General features: G+C 42.0%; 1 protein-coding gene across 4 annotated transcripts in view; it reads left to right on the top strand.

The window, feature by feature from the left end:
- Nucleotides 1–7,338: 7,338 nt before the first annotated feature.
- The window catches only part of SPSB4 (splA/ryanodine receptor domain and SOCS box containing 4), a 149,988-nt gene continuing 144,270 nt past the window's right edge, over nucleotides 7,339–13,056 (top strand). For 2 of the 4 annotated variants that reach the window (XR_010441458.1, XM_064721475.1), the window contains exon 1: nucleotides 9,989–10,060. The gene's annotated coding sequence lies outside the window, so the exon portion shown is untranslated. Of the gene's footprint in view, nucleotides 7,461–9,602; nucleotides 9,679–9,988; nucleotides 10,061–13,056 lie in introns of those variants that run through there. The other 2 variants (XM_064721476.1, XM_064721478.1) reach the window with 2 other exon arrangements.

Below are 13,056 nucleotides of genomic sequence, written 5' to 3'. Positions count from 1 at the left end.
CCTTTCACTGCCAGAACTGAGCAAGTGGGTATTGGGGCTGATTTCTTTTGGCTGATATAGAAGTTTGTCAGTTATTTCTCATGTAGAATATATGGCAATTGCTATTTGAACAGCTCTGAGTTTGACAGCATCTGCTTCACAACTGCTACTGCCCTGTCTGCTTTTAAAGGAAGAATAAATATTTCACCAGCAGCTGAGAATTAGATGTTGATCATTCACACATGCATAAAAATGTACTGCTTAACCATCCAGGGCATGGTTAAGTGTTGCTGGGTCCCTGCCAGGTAACTGTATGAAAATGTTTGAATGTTTTGAACTGAGGTTTATTCTTCCTTGGATGCTTTCTCAATCAGCCAAATGGCTCAGACTGACCATTCTACCTGCTCAACCTAATTAAGCATCAGTCATCTCATTTTCATTATTCTAACTATTGAGGGGTTTATAATTATAATCTTACATTTCTGCATAATTTTTAACATGGGATTGGACAATTACTTAGGCAATCAAGTAGAGCAAATAAATCTTTTTAACCTCTTTCTGAAACAAAACCACTAAAAAAATTCTTTGTGATTCCACTTTTGCAGCCCAGCACAGTCATGTTTTGTCCTGGTCTCTCAACTGAGTTAGCAGCATTATATCCTTGCCTCACAGATACTTTTGACAAGAACTGCAGTGGGACATGCCAGGCATCATGTTAATATAGGAACCTAATGGGCTTGTGACATTTCCCTGCTTGGTGTGTCTGGGCTGCCCTGCAATCTGGCAGGGTTTGTACTGGAGAAGAAGGGAAGCAAATGCTGCGTCTGATCTGGCTCTTGCAGGGTGTGGGAACCACTAGGGATGTTTGAGATCAGATGAGCTGCTGCTCTCAGTGGTGTGAAATTTCTGTCCCTCCCATAGCACTGACGCTGTTCAGCCAAAGTCACAGCACAGCCCATTCAGACATTCCTCCTGCTTTTCAACCACCTGAATTTGGAAGGAGAGCTAATTAAAGATGTACAAAGCTTTATCTCCAACTTATTATAATTGCAACAGTGGCATAATTCTTCAGGTGAAATCTACAATGGAAGTGATGAAAACAAGCATTTCAAATGAGAGCTCCAGATAAAAAGCAGGAGAGATCTTGCCTAGGTAAATTAACCTATCTACCCAGCTACTGTGTGCTGGAAAAATTATTTTTAGCATGCCTGTGACACGTTTGATAATTACTTTTTCCAGTAATCAAAGGCTGTATTTAACAAAACAGAGATGAAACGGGGAGTTCAGCATGAAGGGAGAGATGCCTGTAATCATCTTTATCTGCTCATATTGATGCTGTGGGAATGCACTGCCTCAGAATCTACAGCTCCATGCGCAAAGAGGAGCAGAAATAATTACCTGCACTGAGTGCTTGCTAATAATAAATATATAGCTATAATATATAATAATATAACTATATATAAATTGGGAACCCCAGCACTGGGGAAGGCAGGGGCTGCACTGAGCTGACACAATGCTGAAAGCTGGCACAGCAGCCAAGGGCCATGCAGAGCATCCTAGGTTTGGTTGCTTGCAAAAGGAAAAATCATCTTGGAGGGGAAAAAAACCACAAAACCCAAACCAAGATAAAATCCAGTAATTCACACAAAACTATAAAATTCATGGAACCTCACTTAAAAATTAGCATGAATTTTATATTATTCCATATGTCTTGTCCATTTAGGCTTTTTTATATGAAATCAACAGCTTTCAAGTAAAGTACTGAAAAACACTTTGGCTGGAGGGTTTTGGAATGAAATGACAGATTTAATGTTTAGTTTGTCAGCAACTGGGAATAGACCTTCTCCAGCTCCATTTTGCTGAAGGCATTTTCTCTTTTTTAGTCTCTTTCTGATCATCTCTACTGCCTGCGAAAGGAAAAATCTGTAGTTTTATTAGCTGCACTGAAGAAGTTGAGTGACAGGGGCTTTTCCCACAACTGACTGCTGACTTCGAAAAGAAGTTATAGCTGGGTTAGGATTATTTTCTCACCTCACTGTGAAGAGATTAGAAAAAGTTGAAGTCAGCACCTAGTTTGGGACAGTCATGAATACAGATGATCTACAATAAAAATGAAATCCAGCATTTCATTCACCCTTTGAGCAGCAGTTCAGTTTCTGTGCTCACTTCCTCATTAAGAAATTTCCCTTCAAAGAACCATCATTAAATTATGTTTCTTTGCTCCTCAGGATGTTGTGCACTTCCTAACTTAGCACTTACACAGTAGGAAAGGAATAATTAATTTTGAGCTTTTCAGTTCTCTCCATTGACTTGCAACAGGAAAAAAACATTGGAATGAGTCCTTTCAGGTCTGAAAAGAGGTGAGATATCTAATTATTCATCAATATACCTGGACAGCATGTCCCCCACCATGAAACATCTATGGTGTTTTCCTAAAGTTTATCACAAACTTTAGCAAAGTTTTAATATGCTTAGTTTAGTGGATTTCACTTGAAAAGTAAATGTTACTTAAACTGTATTTTGAAATATCTGAAGTGAAGAGTTTGGGAAAGCACTGGAGTCCAGTATATTCCCTACATTGTGTTAAAATCCAGTGCTTTCACAGAAGGTATAAGTTAGAGTTATTTAAAGGCTGCACTTACATTTACAAGTCAAGCATCAGCCAGATGAAAATTTATAACTGGAATCTAATTTTCTAAAATTAAACATAATTTGAGCCAAGCAGCTCCTTGTGCAGCATCACATGAGTATCTCAGTTGCACACAGCTGCCTGTGCTGGTTCAAGCTGATGAAACCTCATAGCTGAACAGCTGGAGGATGGTAGAGAAAGCAAAATTAATAGTTAAACACTCGATTTTTAACATTCATAGAATGGCTTGGGTTGGAAGGGACCTCAGATCATCTTGTTCCAACCCCCCTGCCATGACCAGGGATACCTTTTACTGGCCCAGGTTGCTCCAAGCCCCATCCAGCCTGAATTTAAATTTCCAGGGATGGGGCATGCACAGTGCCTCCTCCAGACAACCTGTGCCAGTGTCTCACCACCCTCACAGTAAAGAATTTTTTCCTGTTATCTAATCTAAACCAGTCATTCACAAGCTGTTTAAAATCTCTACTATTATCTTACTCATTTTAGTCAAATTTTACCTTCATGCTCATTGTCTTAATGGTTCTCTTCACTGGGGGAAATGTAAGTTAGTTCATTCTGTTACTCTCTGAAGAATCAACTGGGAAAAGTTCACCAGAGGCATCAGGTATTTTATTAACTCTGCATTTGAGCAAATTAATTTTCTCAGCCTTGTTCCCTGAGAACAGGCAATTGTGCTGCAGAGATCCTACTGCTGTCACTGCACCATAATCCAAACATTGCTCTGGTGTGCTCTTCCCAGCCTACAGATTTGTCACTGGACTATTATGTTATGCTCCACTGTTTTTTCTAATTATACTATATATCCCTCTTCCTACAGCTTCCATCCCATCCAAACAATACATTTTAATAATATGATGGAACATTATTTCACAGCTTCTTCATAAATTCTTATTGCCAGTATTATTTCATCACACAAAGTCAGTTCAAAGTTATATGTTTCAGCTTTGATAAGTGGTTCTGCTTTTCTTAGTTCTCCAGAAGACAGCTGGGCTTACTGTTATGTTATATGGAAATCAAGAGTACAATAAATGTGAATGTGACAAGCTAAATTTCTGCTTCTTCCATTAACACTGGGCTGTTGTGTTGGAGTTTGGTTGCTGTTTATTTATGGTAATAATCCACTTTTTCCTCAGCAGCTGGAGCATACCTAATACCAATTACAGCTTTTACCTTGTGTCACACTGCTTTGAAAACCCTGTTGTTATGTTTACTCTTCTCTGTTTATATCTGGGATTTGAGGAAAATAAAACATATGTGTCAAGAAAAGAGAGAAAGAGGAAAATACACCTGTTGAGTTAAAGGGCTGAGTTGTTTCTGGTGTGAATTGAAGAATTGCAAAGTGGTAGTTATTTACCTAATTGCTCTCCATCAGTTTTAATGTGCAGTTTACTCCAGCTAAACATGAAGCACTTGGTGTGAAAAGCAATTAAGAAGTGAAATGATAAACCCTAAACCCTTAGGTTCAGGTCATTTTATTAAAAGCCATTGATGATTCCCACACAGACTTTACTTTCAGGTAATCTAGTTTACAAGCTATTTGAAAACTCATCTTCAGTTTACACCTGATTGTTCTACATCTGAACAATATCACTTTGCTATTTTCAGATTTGGCTTCATTTATGATTCTTATGTAATGACATGAAGATAATTAAACCACTGTCCTCAACAGGATCTGTTTCAAATTTCTCAGTGAAGCATATAATCAATATGAGCCTGTTGTGTTACACTGTACAGGAGAAACCTAACCCTGCCATCATTAAAAAAAAAAGTCATTTTGCTTGGAGGAAGACAATATATGCAATATATTATCAGAGGAATCAAATTAGATTATCTTGCATTCTCTTAATTTCTCAGAAGTTTGTAGTGGAGGAGCTCAGTAATTCTGCCTCCATCAACAGCCCCAAAGCGCTCTCAGACATCAGACATGGAAAGGGAAAATCCCCACAGCACAAAGGCCACTGAAGGGTTTCATTAACTCTGCCAAACCTTAATTCTGGGGTTCAGTTAACACTGGGGTTCAGTGTCCTGGCCCTGTAGATGGCTTTCCTGAGTGTGCACAGGCAGCAGCTCGTGCTGGGCTGCTGTGGTTTAACCCAGCATGGGTTTGCTGGCATTATTCACTGCCTCCTTCTCTCAGTCACTCCCTCCTTAGGAACCACTTCCAATGCAGACCCAGCCAAGCCTGAAATCATCCTACCAGGGCACATAAGCTGTGCTTTTGTTGAGCCCTTCCTCTCCCTTCTCCCCGTTCACACATCCTGCAGCTTCACTCCTGGGAGAGCTCTGAACTCACACAATATTTTCTGTGGAAGGATGCAGAAGAAGCCAAACCATTTTCCATCCGCAGCTAGGACACAGAAGTTCCTTATCTCATAGATGAAGAAACAGACTTGGCCTCAGGCAAGATGCCCTGGGCACCATGTCCTGCAATGAGATAGTGAACAGAACATTTTCAGCCTCTCTTCTCTTGAGGTGAATTTACAGATGGCTTATTCCTGACTCTATTTTCAGTAATTTATTCTTGCACCCCAATCAGCAAATTAAAAAATGAGTTCTCTTCCTAGCTGACATTTGCATATTCATTAAACATTCATTGAACTATTTCACAACATTTTTAATGATGCTCACTGACAGCTCAGGATGTGCCTTACCTATCTCACGGTATCTAAACTGGCAGAGCTCTCAGGCTTGAGAGGGCTCCATTATTCCTCCCCATTGCTGCATTTTGGCAGTGTCAGAAGGGGCTGAACTTCCACCAGGCACTTTACCATTGCAGACTGCCTCCCCTTCAGCTCCAAATTCCTTTTAAATATTTCCATATTCAGCAGCACCAAAATTATCTTCATGAGCATACATGCATAATAGGAATGCTTATGGGTCCTGGTATGTCATATTCTGATTCATATTCATGGGTTTGACAGTAAGGTTTGCTTTATATTTCATTCAAAGATTTCATTAATATGAAATTAGCACAAAATTCAGTCAAATAATAGGAATAATATGAACTGATGGGTTGTCTTTTTAAATTCTGACTTGAACCCCTCTGGTGAAGTCAACATTTTCTAGAAAATAGCCTTATTGAATACACTGGATTATATTATACAATCCTGATTTTTAAGGACATCTGTAATAGCTGGAAGATTAATCCAGTAAAATGACAAAATACATGACACTGGTAATTTATTGGTTTGGCAAACTGTAAAAGACTGCCTTTTCTTGGGTGCAATGTACAAACACATTGATTGGGTGAGCACTGCAAGGTGAGACGTGTAATCATGAGGTAGTTGCTAAATCAAAGAAAAATAGCACAGTAATAGAACTTCATTTGTTCACTCAAATGCATATTGATTAATTTTTATTTTCTCATTTTGGTTCAATACACATTTTGTGAAAAAGCCAACTGCTGGTGACAAGAGAGCAAATATGATTTGACAGTGAATTACTTTGGCACCAGACGGCAAATATGGTACTTAACAGAGTTCAGAAAACAAGTTTAGATATGATATAGAATAAGGTTGGAGCTATATGGCTGAATATTAAAAGAGTATTCCTTCAAATTCACTAGAAGTTCAATTTTTTTCTAGTCCCTGAAGGTTTTACAGCCCTGACCCTGTCTTTTAGAAGTTTCAAAAGCCATACTAAAGTGGAAAATAGTGTAACAGAAATATTTGCAAACCTTAACTAAAATCAGTTCTACTTGTTTGGCTCTTAAGAGTACTAATGGAATAGATGGCAGTATATACCCTCACACACCTCATTGTCCAGGAGAACTGAAATCAAATCCCCAGCTGTCAGCATCAAATGTCCCTGCAGTGCCAGGGAGAAGTGGTTTCCACATTTTAATTGTGTATTTCCATGCTTCAGCACACAATCACTGATTCATTTCACCAACCATTAACATGGAAAAGATTCCCATCTCAGGGAGCTGCTTAGGCTGTGCAGGTGAGGCAGGGCTGTGATGAGTTACCCTGTGCCACTGCTCCCTTCCCCGGCTCAGCAGGAACGCGTCGGACAGGCAGGATGTAGCCCCACACTTCACGAAGCACACACAGCTATCAGCAGGTGTGGATTCCTTGTGCTTGTGAAAACAGAACATTTTTTATATGGTTTAGAACACAAGCTCCGAGTGTTTATTAATTTATGCAGGTTCTTAATAGAAGTATATAAAAATTACATAAGATGCATATACTTCCCTCCAGTGTGCATCGAATTTCCTGCATGATAGCTGGTAACTTTTTGATTTGTGTATTAGTTGATTTTTCTTACAGGTGAGAGGGCAAGTTATAAAGCAGACAGATATTCACAACTCACATTTATAAGATTAGAAACTGCCTACCAGATGCCAATTCCAATACCTCTGACCCTTCTGTTTCCATGTGTCAGACGACTGCCTCTCCACGGTGATCTTACAGCAAACTATTCAGTAAAACTCTCTGCTGTCCACAATCGAAAACTTTACATACTTGCACAGATGTCTGTAGAAGTATTGTGTCACCTCACGCTATTTTCTGTGAGAAGGGCACGAACAGCCGAGCGAAGAAGGCCCGTTTGGGCTGGAGCGGTGCCGGTTCGGGAGCGGTGAGAGCTCCAACGGCAGAGCAGCAGCAGCGGCAGCACCGGCACCGCCTCGCCCCGGGCCGTGGCCGCCGTTCCCCGGGGGTTGAGCGGCCGCGGGGCCTTTCGCTCCACGGGCCGGGCTCCCCTCAGCGCTCCGGGGCAACGCCTGGGACCAGCGGGCGCCTCTCCAGCACGGGCACACCCGGGATCCTGGGCCGGAGCCCCTCGCCCCGCGGGGTGCGGGGAGCCGGCCCGGCGCTGCTGCCCGCGGTCGGTGAGTACCCCGCGGGCCCGGGCGGCCCTGGGGCTGCGGCCGCGGCTCTGAGGAGTGCCCCGGCGATGAGGGGGCACGGCACAGCCCGATCCCGGCAGGGAGGGGGCACGGCACAGCCCGATCCCGGCGGTGAGGGGGCACGGCACAGCCCGATCCCGGCAGTGACGGGGGCACAGCACAGCCCGATCCCGGCAGTGACGGGGGACGGAGCACAGCCCGATCCCGGTAGGGAGGGAGACACAGCACAGCTCGATTACGGCAGGGAGGGGGCACAGCACAGCCCGATCCCGGCGGTGAAGGGTCACAGCACAGCCGCGCCGCCCGCCCGGCGGTGCCCGCTGTAGGGCAAGGGCAGCCGCCGCCCCTTCGTGCCCCTCAGGCGCCACCGCCCCGGGGCGGCTCCAGCCGGCTCCTCCCTCCCCGGCGATTCGCTGCTCCCTCCCAGCGCCACGAACGCTCCTGTGCCGAACGAAGGCTGCTCGCCAGCTGTGTGCACTTGATGCTGCCTATTTAACCACCTTTGTTTAAACTGCACTTTGGCAGCGTTATCTGCCGTATTTCCTTACTGTTTTACACCTATTAAGTAAGGCAATGTGCCATACCCGGAGCGAGGGGGAGGATCAGCGATGCCGTGCCCGGTGGCAGTGGGTTTGGAGGCGGTGATGCTCCGGCTGGAGCGCTGTGGAGACAGCAGCATCCCTCAGGAGCCCGGCGCCGCTCCGGGAAGCGATGAGCGCTCGCTGGGTTACTCCAATACCGCTAATGAGGAGGAGGCAGTGCGGCTTTGCCCCACAGTGTCACGATAGCCTCTCCCCGGGACGCTGTTTTAGCGTTCATTCACGCTCCTGAATGAATATTAAAATATTATTTTGTCGCAGCCCCTTTTTTCCCGCAGCGCGGCGGGCGCTGCTGGTGTCACATCGCACAGCTTGGCGCTTCGGTCAGCACGCCGAAGGGATGAGCAATTCCATTAATAGTTTTCTTCAGTCTGTCCTCCCAGCTGGTTTTGAGCGCCGGACAATGAACTCAAAATACCTTAAACTTATATTTTTACATTGGTTTTGAAAACACAGAACCCAAAGGGCTTTAAGGAGAATATTCAGGATTAAAAGGGAGCATTTGTTTCCACTATGTTGCAGATGCATCTTATTGAGTAATGCTGGTTTTCATTTTCGTTTTGTCATTATTCCCATACCTATGAGATCGCAGAGGATCCGAAAGAAGCAGAGAGCTCCAGGTGAAGTCCCTGGTCTTGCATTAACTGCCCCGAGAGCCCAGGTGGCTGTTGAACTGTCACAGATTTTGTGGTGCAAAGAAATAAATCCTTGGGTTTTTTACCTTTCTCCTTCCCCGTGGGTAGGAGTCTGTGTGCTCCTTGTAAATGAGTGGTTAACAGTGGCACCAGTGGTGTCTCCACTTACTGCATAGAGGGATTTCACCCTGAGTATATTAAAAACTGCATATGCCTTCCTATTCTGTGGCAGATGAGACACTTATGTATTTAAGCACCTCTTTTACCAAGTCAAAATTAGGTTCTTCATTAATAATGCCTTAAAATAGTTTGGATGCCTCTGTACCATTGGGACTAAGAAGCTGGTGTCACTGTAGACTTACTCAGACTTACGCTCACATCTGCATCAGATGTTAGTGGCATTTAATCCTTATTTAATTCTGGAAGGCTTTAGAAGTTAAATGCTGTCACAGAAGAATTTGTGGCAAAGCTTGATTTTTGGGTCACATTTGTGTTCTGATTCTGAATTTGTCAAATGAAAAGCAATTTCCATAGATCATTAGAGTGGCAGCAAGACCAAACCTGAAGAGGAGAGAGCTGGGCTTATTGTATGTTCCGCAAGGATGTTCTTATGGATTTTAACCCATATTCAAGCTGATGCAGTAACTGTTTACTAAAGAGAAAAAACAGTGGGGAAGCAGGCAGAAATTCTGTTGCTGCACTGTTACTTTTGATAATTTTCACATAAGCAATATTGTAGCTGTGCAATATTATTTTTAACATGCATGCTACTGGTTTGCAAATCTGGTTTCTAGCACTTTTTAGTTTGTGAGGCCGTAAGTTCTACTTTCTTGCTGCCTTCATAAGGATAGGTACTGAAGTTCCTAAACTAACACGAATTTATTTTCCAGATGCAAGCCTGAGACTGATGTTTTCTAAGTGTTAACTGGCCCTAGAAGAATTAGAGCTGCACGATCAAAATATCAGGTTAGTTGTCATCAGCTGTCTTTTTTCAGAAAAGCTCACTTTTTTCCTATTACCATTTTGCTTGTCCTTGTGCTCACGTCCTTTGGTTTACAAATTTGGGTTTATTATGTAGGCTTGGCTTATTGTATGAGTTTACCAACTCCTGGTATGTAGGAGGACACAGTGTGGGTAATGTGGAATGTAATCTTAGCCCCCAACGAGTTGCAGCTGGACCCAATTACTAAAGATTAGGAGCAGGCTGGATGGTAACAGGCAACACCTGTACCCAATAAGAAAAAGTGGTATAAAGGAGAGGACTGATGGGAACTGGAGTTAGATGGCTGCTGCAAGGACCAAGAACACTCAGTGCTTGGAGGAGCTGCCTGTGAGAAACATCGAGGAGGTATGAAGCTCTGGTGGTATGAAGTCCTTGCACTATAATGAAAATAGAGCTGTTGTAATATATAAGACAACACTGGTCAAACCAAAGCATACCTTAAAGTAGTGTAAAGCTAAATGTTTCAGCTGTCTAGCAGAATTAAATATTTGATTCTGACTTTGAACATTCATGTGTTATCAACTTTAAAAATATCAATGCTACATCCATTTAATCTTTGGAATTTTCTCAGCATCAGAAACATTTAATGCGTGATTTTAGACCAACATATTTTCTTAAACTCCACAGACAAACTTTACAAGCAGTTCTGAGTGCTTGTTTCAGATGCTGAAGTGAGTGAGTGAGAGAGTTCTCTCCTCTGGTTCAGAACTTGCTTCTGGGAGGGTAATTTCTGAATGGCATGCATCCATTCAAGGATTTTAGATCATTTATCCAAATTACCTAATTTGCTCCTAATTAGCCTAAAATAACATGCTGTTCCTTCGGTTTGCATTAATTTCGAAAGAGCAAACTACTTGAATTCCAAATGAGTGCAACCACACTGGGGTTTAACAAACTCACTGGTTTTGCCCAATCAAAAGTGTTCTGAGTTTGTGCTGTATACAAATTTGTAGATTCTGATGGTGAAAAGCCTGATCCTTGTTAAAATTACTGATAAATCTCCTGGTAACTTCCCCACAGGTCTCCATCTCTAAGCCTGTTGATCAGTGTTAAGCAGCCTTTAAGGCAGAATTCCATAGGCCATAGTAAGTGTGAAGGGCAATTGGTTTGATGTGGAACAGGGGGTAATATAGCTTAGCTTTCAGTGCAAATGTTACAATTAGAGTCTTTTTGCTTCCTGAGATAAATATTGCTTGTGTTCAAGGCCCTGATTTTGAATATTTTCCTGGACACAGTAAAATGCATGGTGCTAGTTTCTTTTTTTATTTGTGTTGTTCTTATTTAATTGTGTTCTATTCATTTGTGTCTGATATGAAGTATGGGACAAATGGTCCCAAATGAAGTATGTGCTTCCAGTAAAGTTACTCCAGATTTTCTTTTAAGTGAATTCTGATGAGAATTCCTGTCTCAGATCCCTTATTTGAAAGGCAGGCTCTGATAAAACGTGCACAGACCTAACTGTGTCTGTGAGAAAAGTTAAATGTGGATGTGCTGGCCACAATTATATGTTCCTATTTGAGACCTTTACTGCAACCCATATTTCTGTAAGAATCTCCTATCTTTTTTACTGCTAATTATTCTGAGAACCTGGTTACTGTGTGAAATCCTATTGTGTATTTTAATTGTGCTAATCTGAACTTCAAATTGCCAGATCTTCACTTATATGCCCTAAACCCATTAAGTCTTCAAGTTTAACAAAGTAAGATCACTATCTATTATCTAGTGAGTTATGTGCAAGTTTATTTTAGCAAATAGCTAGCTCCTGATAGGATGAGCTCCTGAAAGACCAATTAACCTTGATATAAATGGGCTGTGCTGTGTTGCATAGTGCCCTTTGAAAGCGCTATTGAAGTTTGCTGATGCTTACAGTGGCTGCTCACAAGGATAATTAGATGTTAAAATTATGATCCTTGGGTATCCAAGAGGCTGTAAGGCATTCTCAAGGGATCAAGGCCCTAGAGAAGGGAAAGTGGTAACCTGAAATCTGAAGGGGAGGTAGAGCAGTGCTTCATCAATACCACTCATTTTTATTTTGTTGACTGGGAGTAATATCCAGTTTAGGAATAGCTGAATGCTTCCTGACAAGTAAACCACACTTTTAAAAGGTGGTTAATAAGTCACAGGTTGTTTCTTTGTATGCAATTCCTTCTCCTAGGAGAATGAAGGGTATTAGCAATCCCATGTCAATCCTGCTAATAAGCCTTGTTGCTGCTTAGCCAGCTTGCCTTAGTCAGTGCCTATTTCTTCTCTTTTGCATAAGTAACATGGATAAGTTTTGCCTTCCTTTAAGAACCATTATAGTATTTTTGATACATGCATATCTGTATGTTTACTTGGAGCCCAGAGAAGTGGAGTGAAAGTAGATGGGATGAGGGATGAGCTGTTTTCTGTTCACACAGGGAGCCTGATCAGCAGTTCAAAACTGCAGTCCAGGGAGGCTGGGTTTAGTTCTGTGGGGCAGAGGTTCCTGCAGCAGCAGATCCTGCACAAATTTTGTTTATCCAAAATACTGCATTAATTTAATTACAGCTTGAATGATGTTTACTTCTGCTTATAAAGTCAAATAACGTTATTGACTCTTCCTGGGTAGTTTCATGGCTTCTTCTTCCTTTCCCATGTCTCACCTGGACAGCTGAAACAGGTTTAACACTTTATATTGGTATTTGTTCCATGGACAGCAGAGCTGATTCTTGCAGGAGAAAATGAGCTGTGTGCACTCTGATCACAGAGAAATACAAGTCCTGTTTCTTTTGACTTCTCATACAAGTAGGTGTTTGGGGTTGGTGTTGTTAATACCAAATTGCTGGGTGCAATTTTCTGGTTTGATAATAAATGGAAGAGAGCAAGCTCTTTGGGAATTGTCAGGTTCCAGGTGCTGTTTCTCAACACCATTCTGGCTACTTAGGACTATGTGAGCAAGTGCAACTTCCCCAACAGCTCGTTCTGTTGTCAGTGGACTGCATGTGCAACTTTCAGCCTGGAAAAGTTTCTTGATTTTTTTTTTATGCTCTATTTTGCTACTGAAGTATATTTTGTGTGGGCATTTAATTAGACATGGAAATAACCACCTATATATCCTTTTTCACATACAGATGTGTTTGGTCTATGCACACAAATTGCACCAAGTTATTACTCTGTGTGAATAAGGCTACTAAAATGTTCACTGTAAAGTGTAAGAGATGTAAGAATTATGAGTTAATATTCACAGATCAAGGTATGTGAAGGTTTTGAGGGTCACACAAATTACCTCCTGAAGCATTCAGATGATTGCACTGAGTTTATTTACTCTAGAAATGTCTGAGTGGTCAGACTTAGTGGATTTTGGAGAGCAGAATAAAGCA

The sequence above is a fragment of the Zonotrichia leucophrys genome, chromosome 9 (assembly GCF_028769735.1).
Source record: "Zonotrichia leucophrys gambelii isolate GWCS_2022_RI chromosome 9, RI_Zleu_2.0, whole genome shotgun sequence".
Taxonomy (NCBI): Eukaryota; Metazoa; Chordata; class Aves; order Passeriformes; family Passerellidae; genus Zonotrichia; species Zonotrichia leucophrys.
The sequence above is the reverse complement of the archived record's forward strand: the minus strand, read 5'-3'. Positions and strand labels throughout refer to the sequence as shown.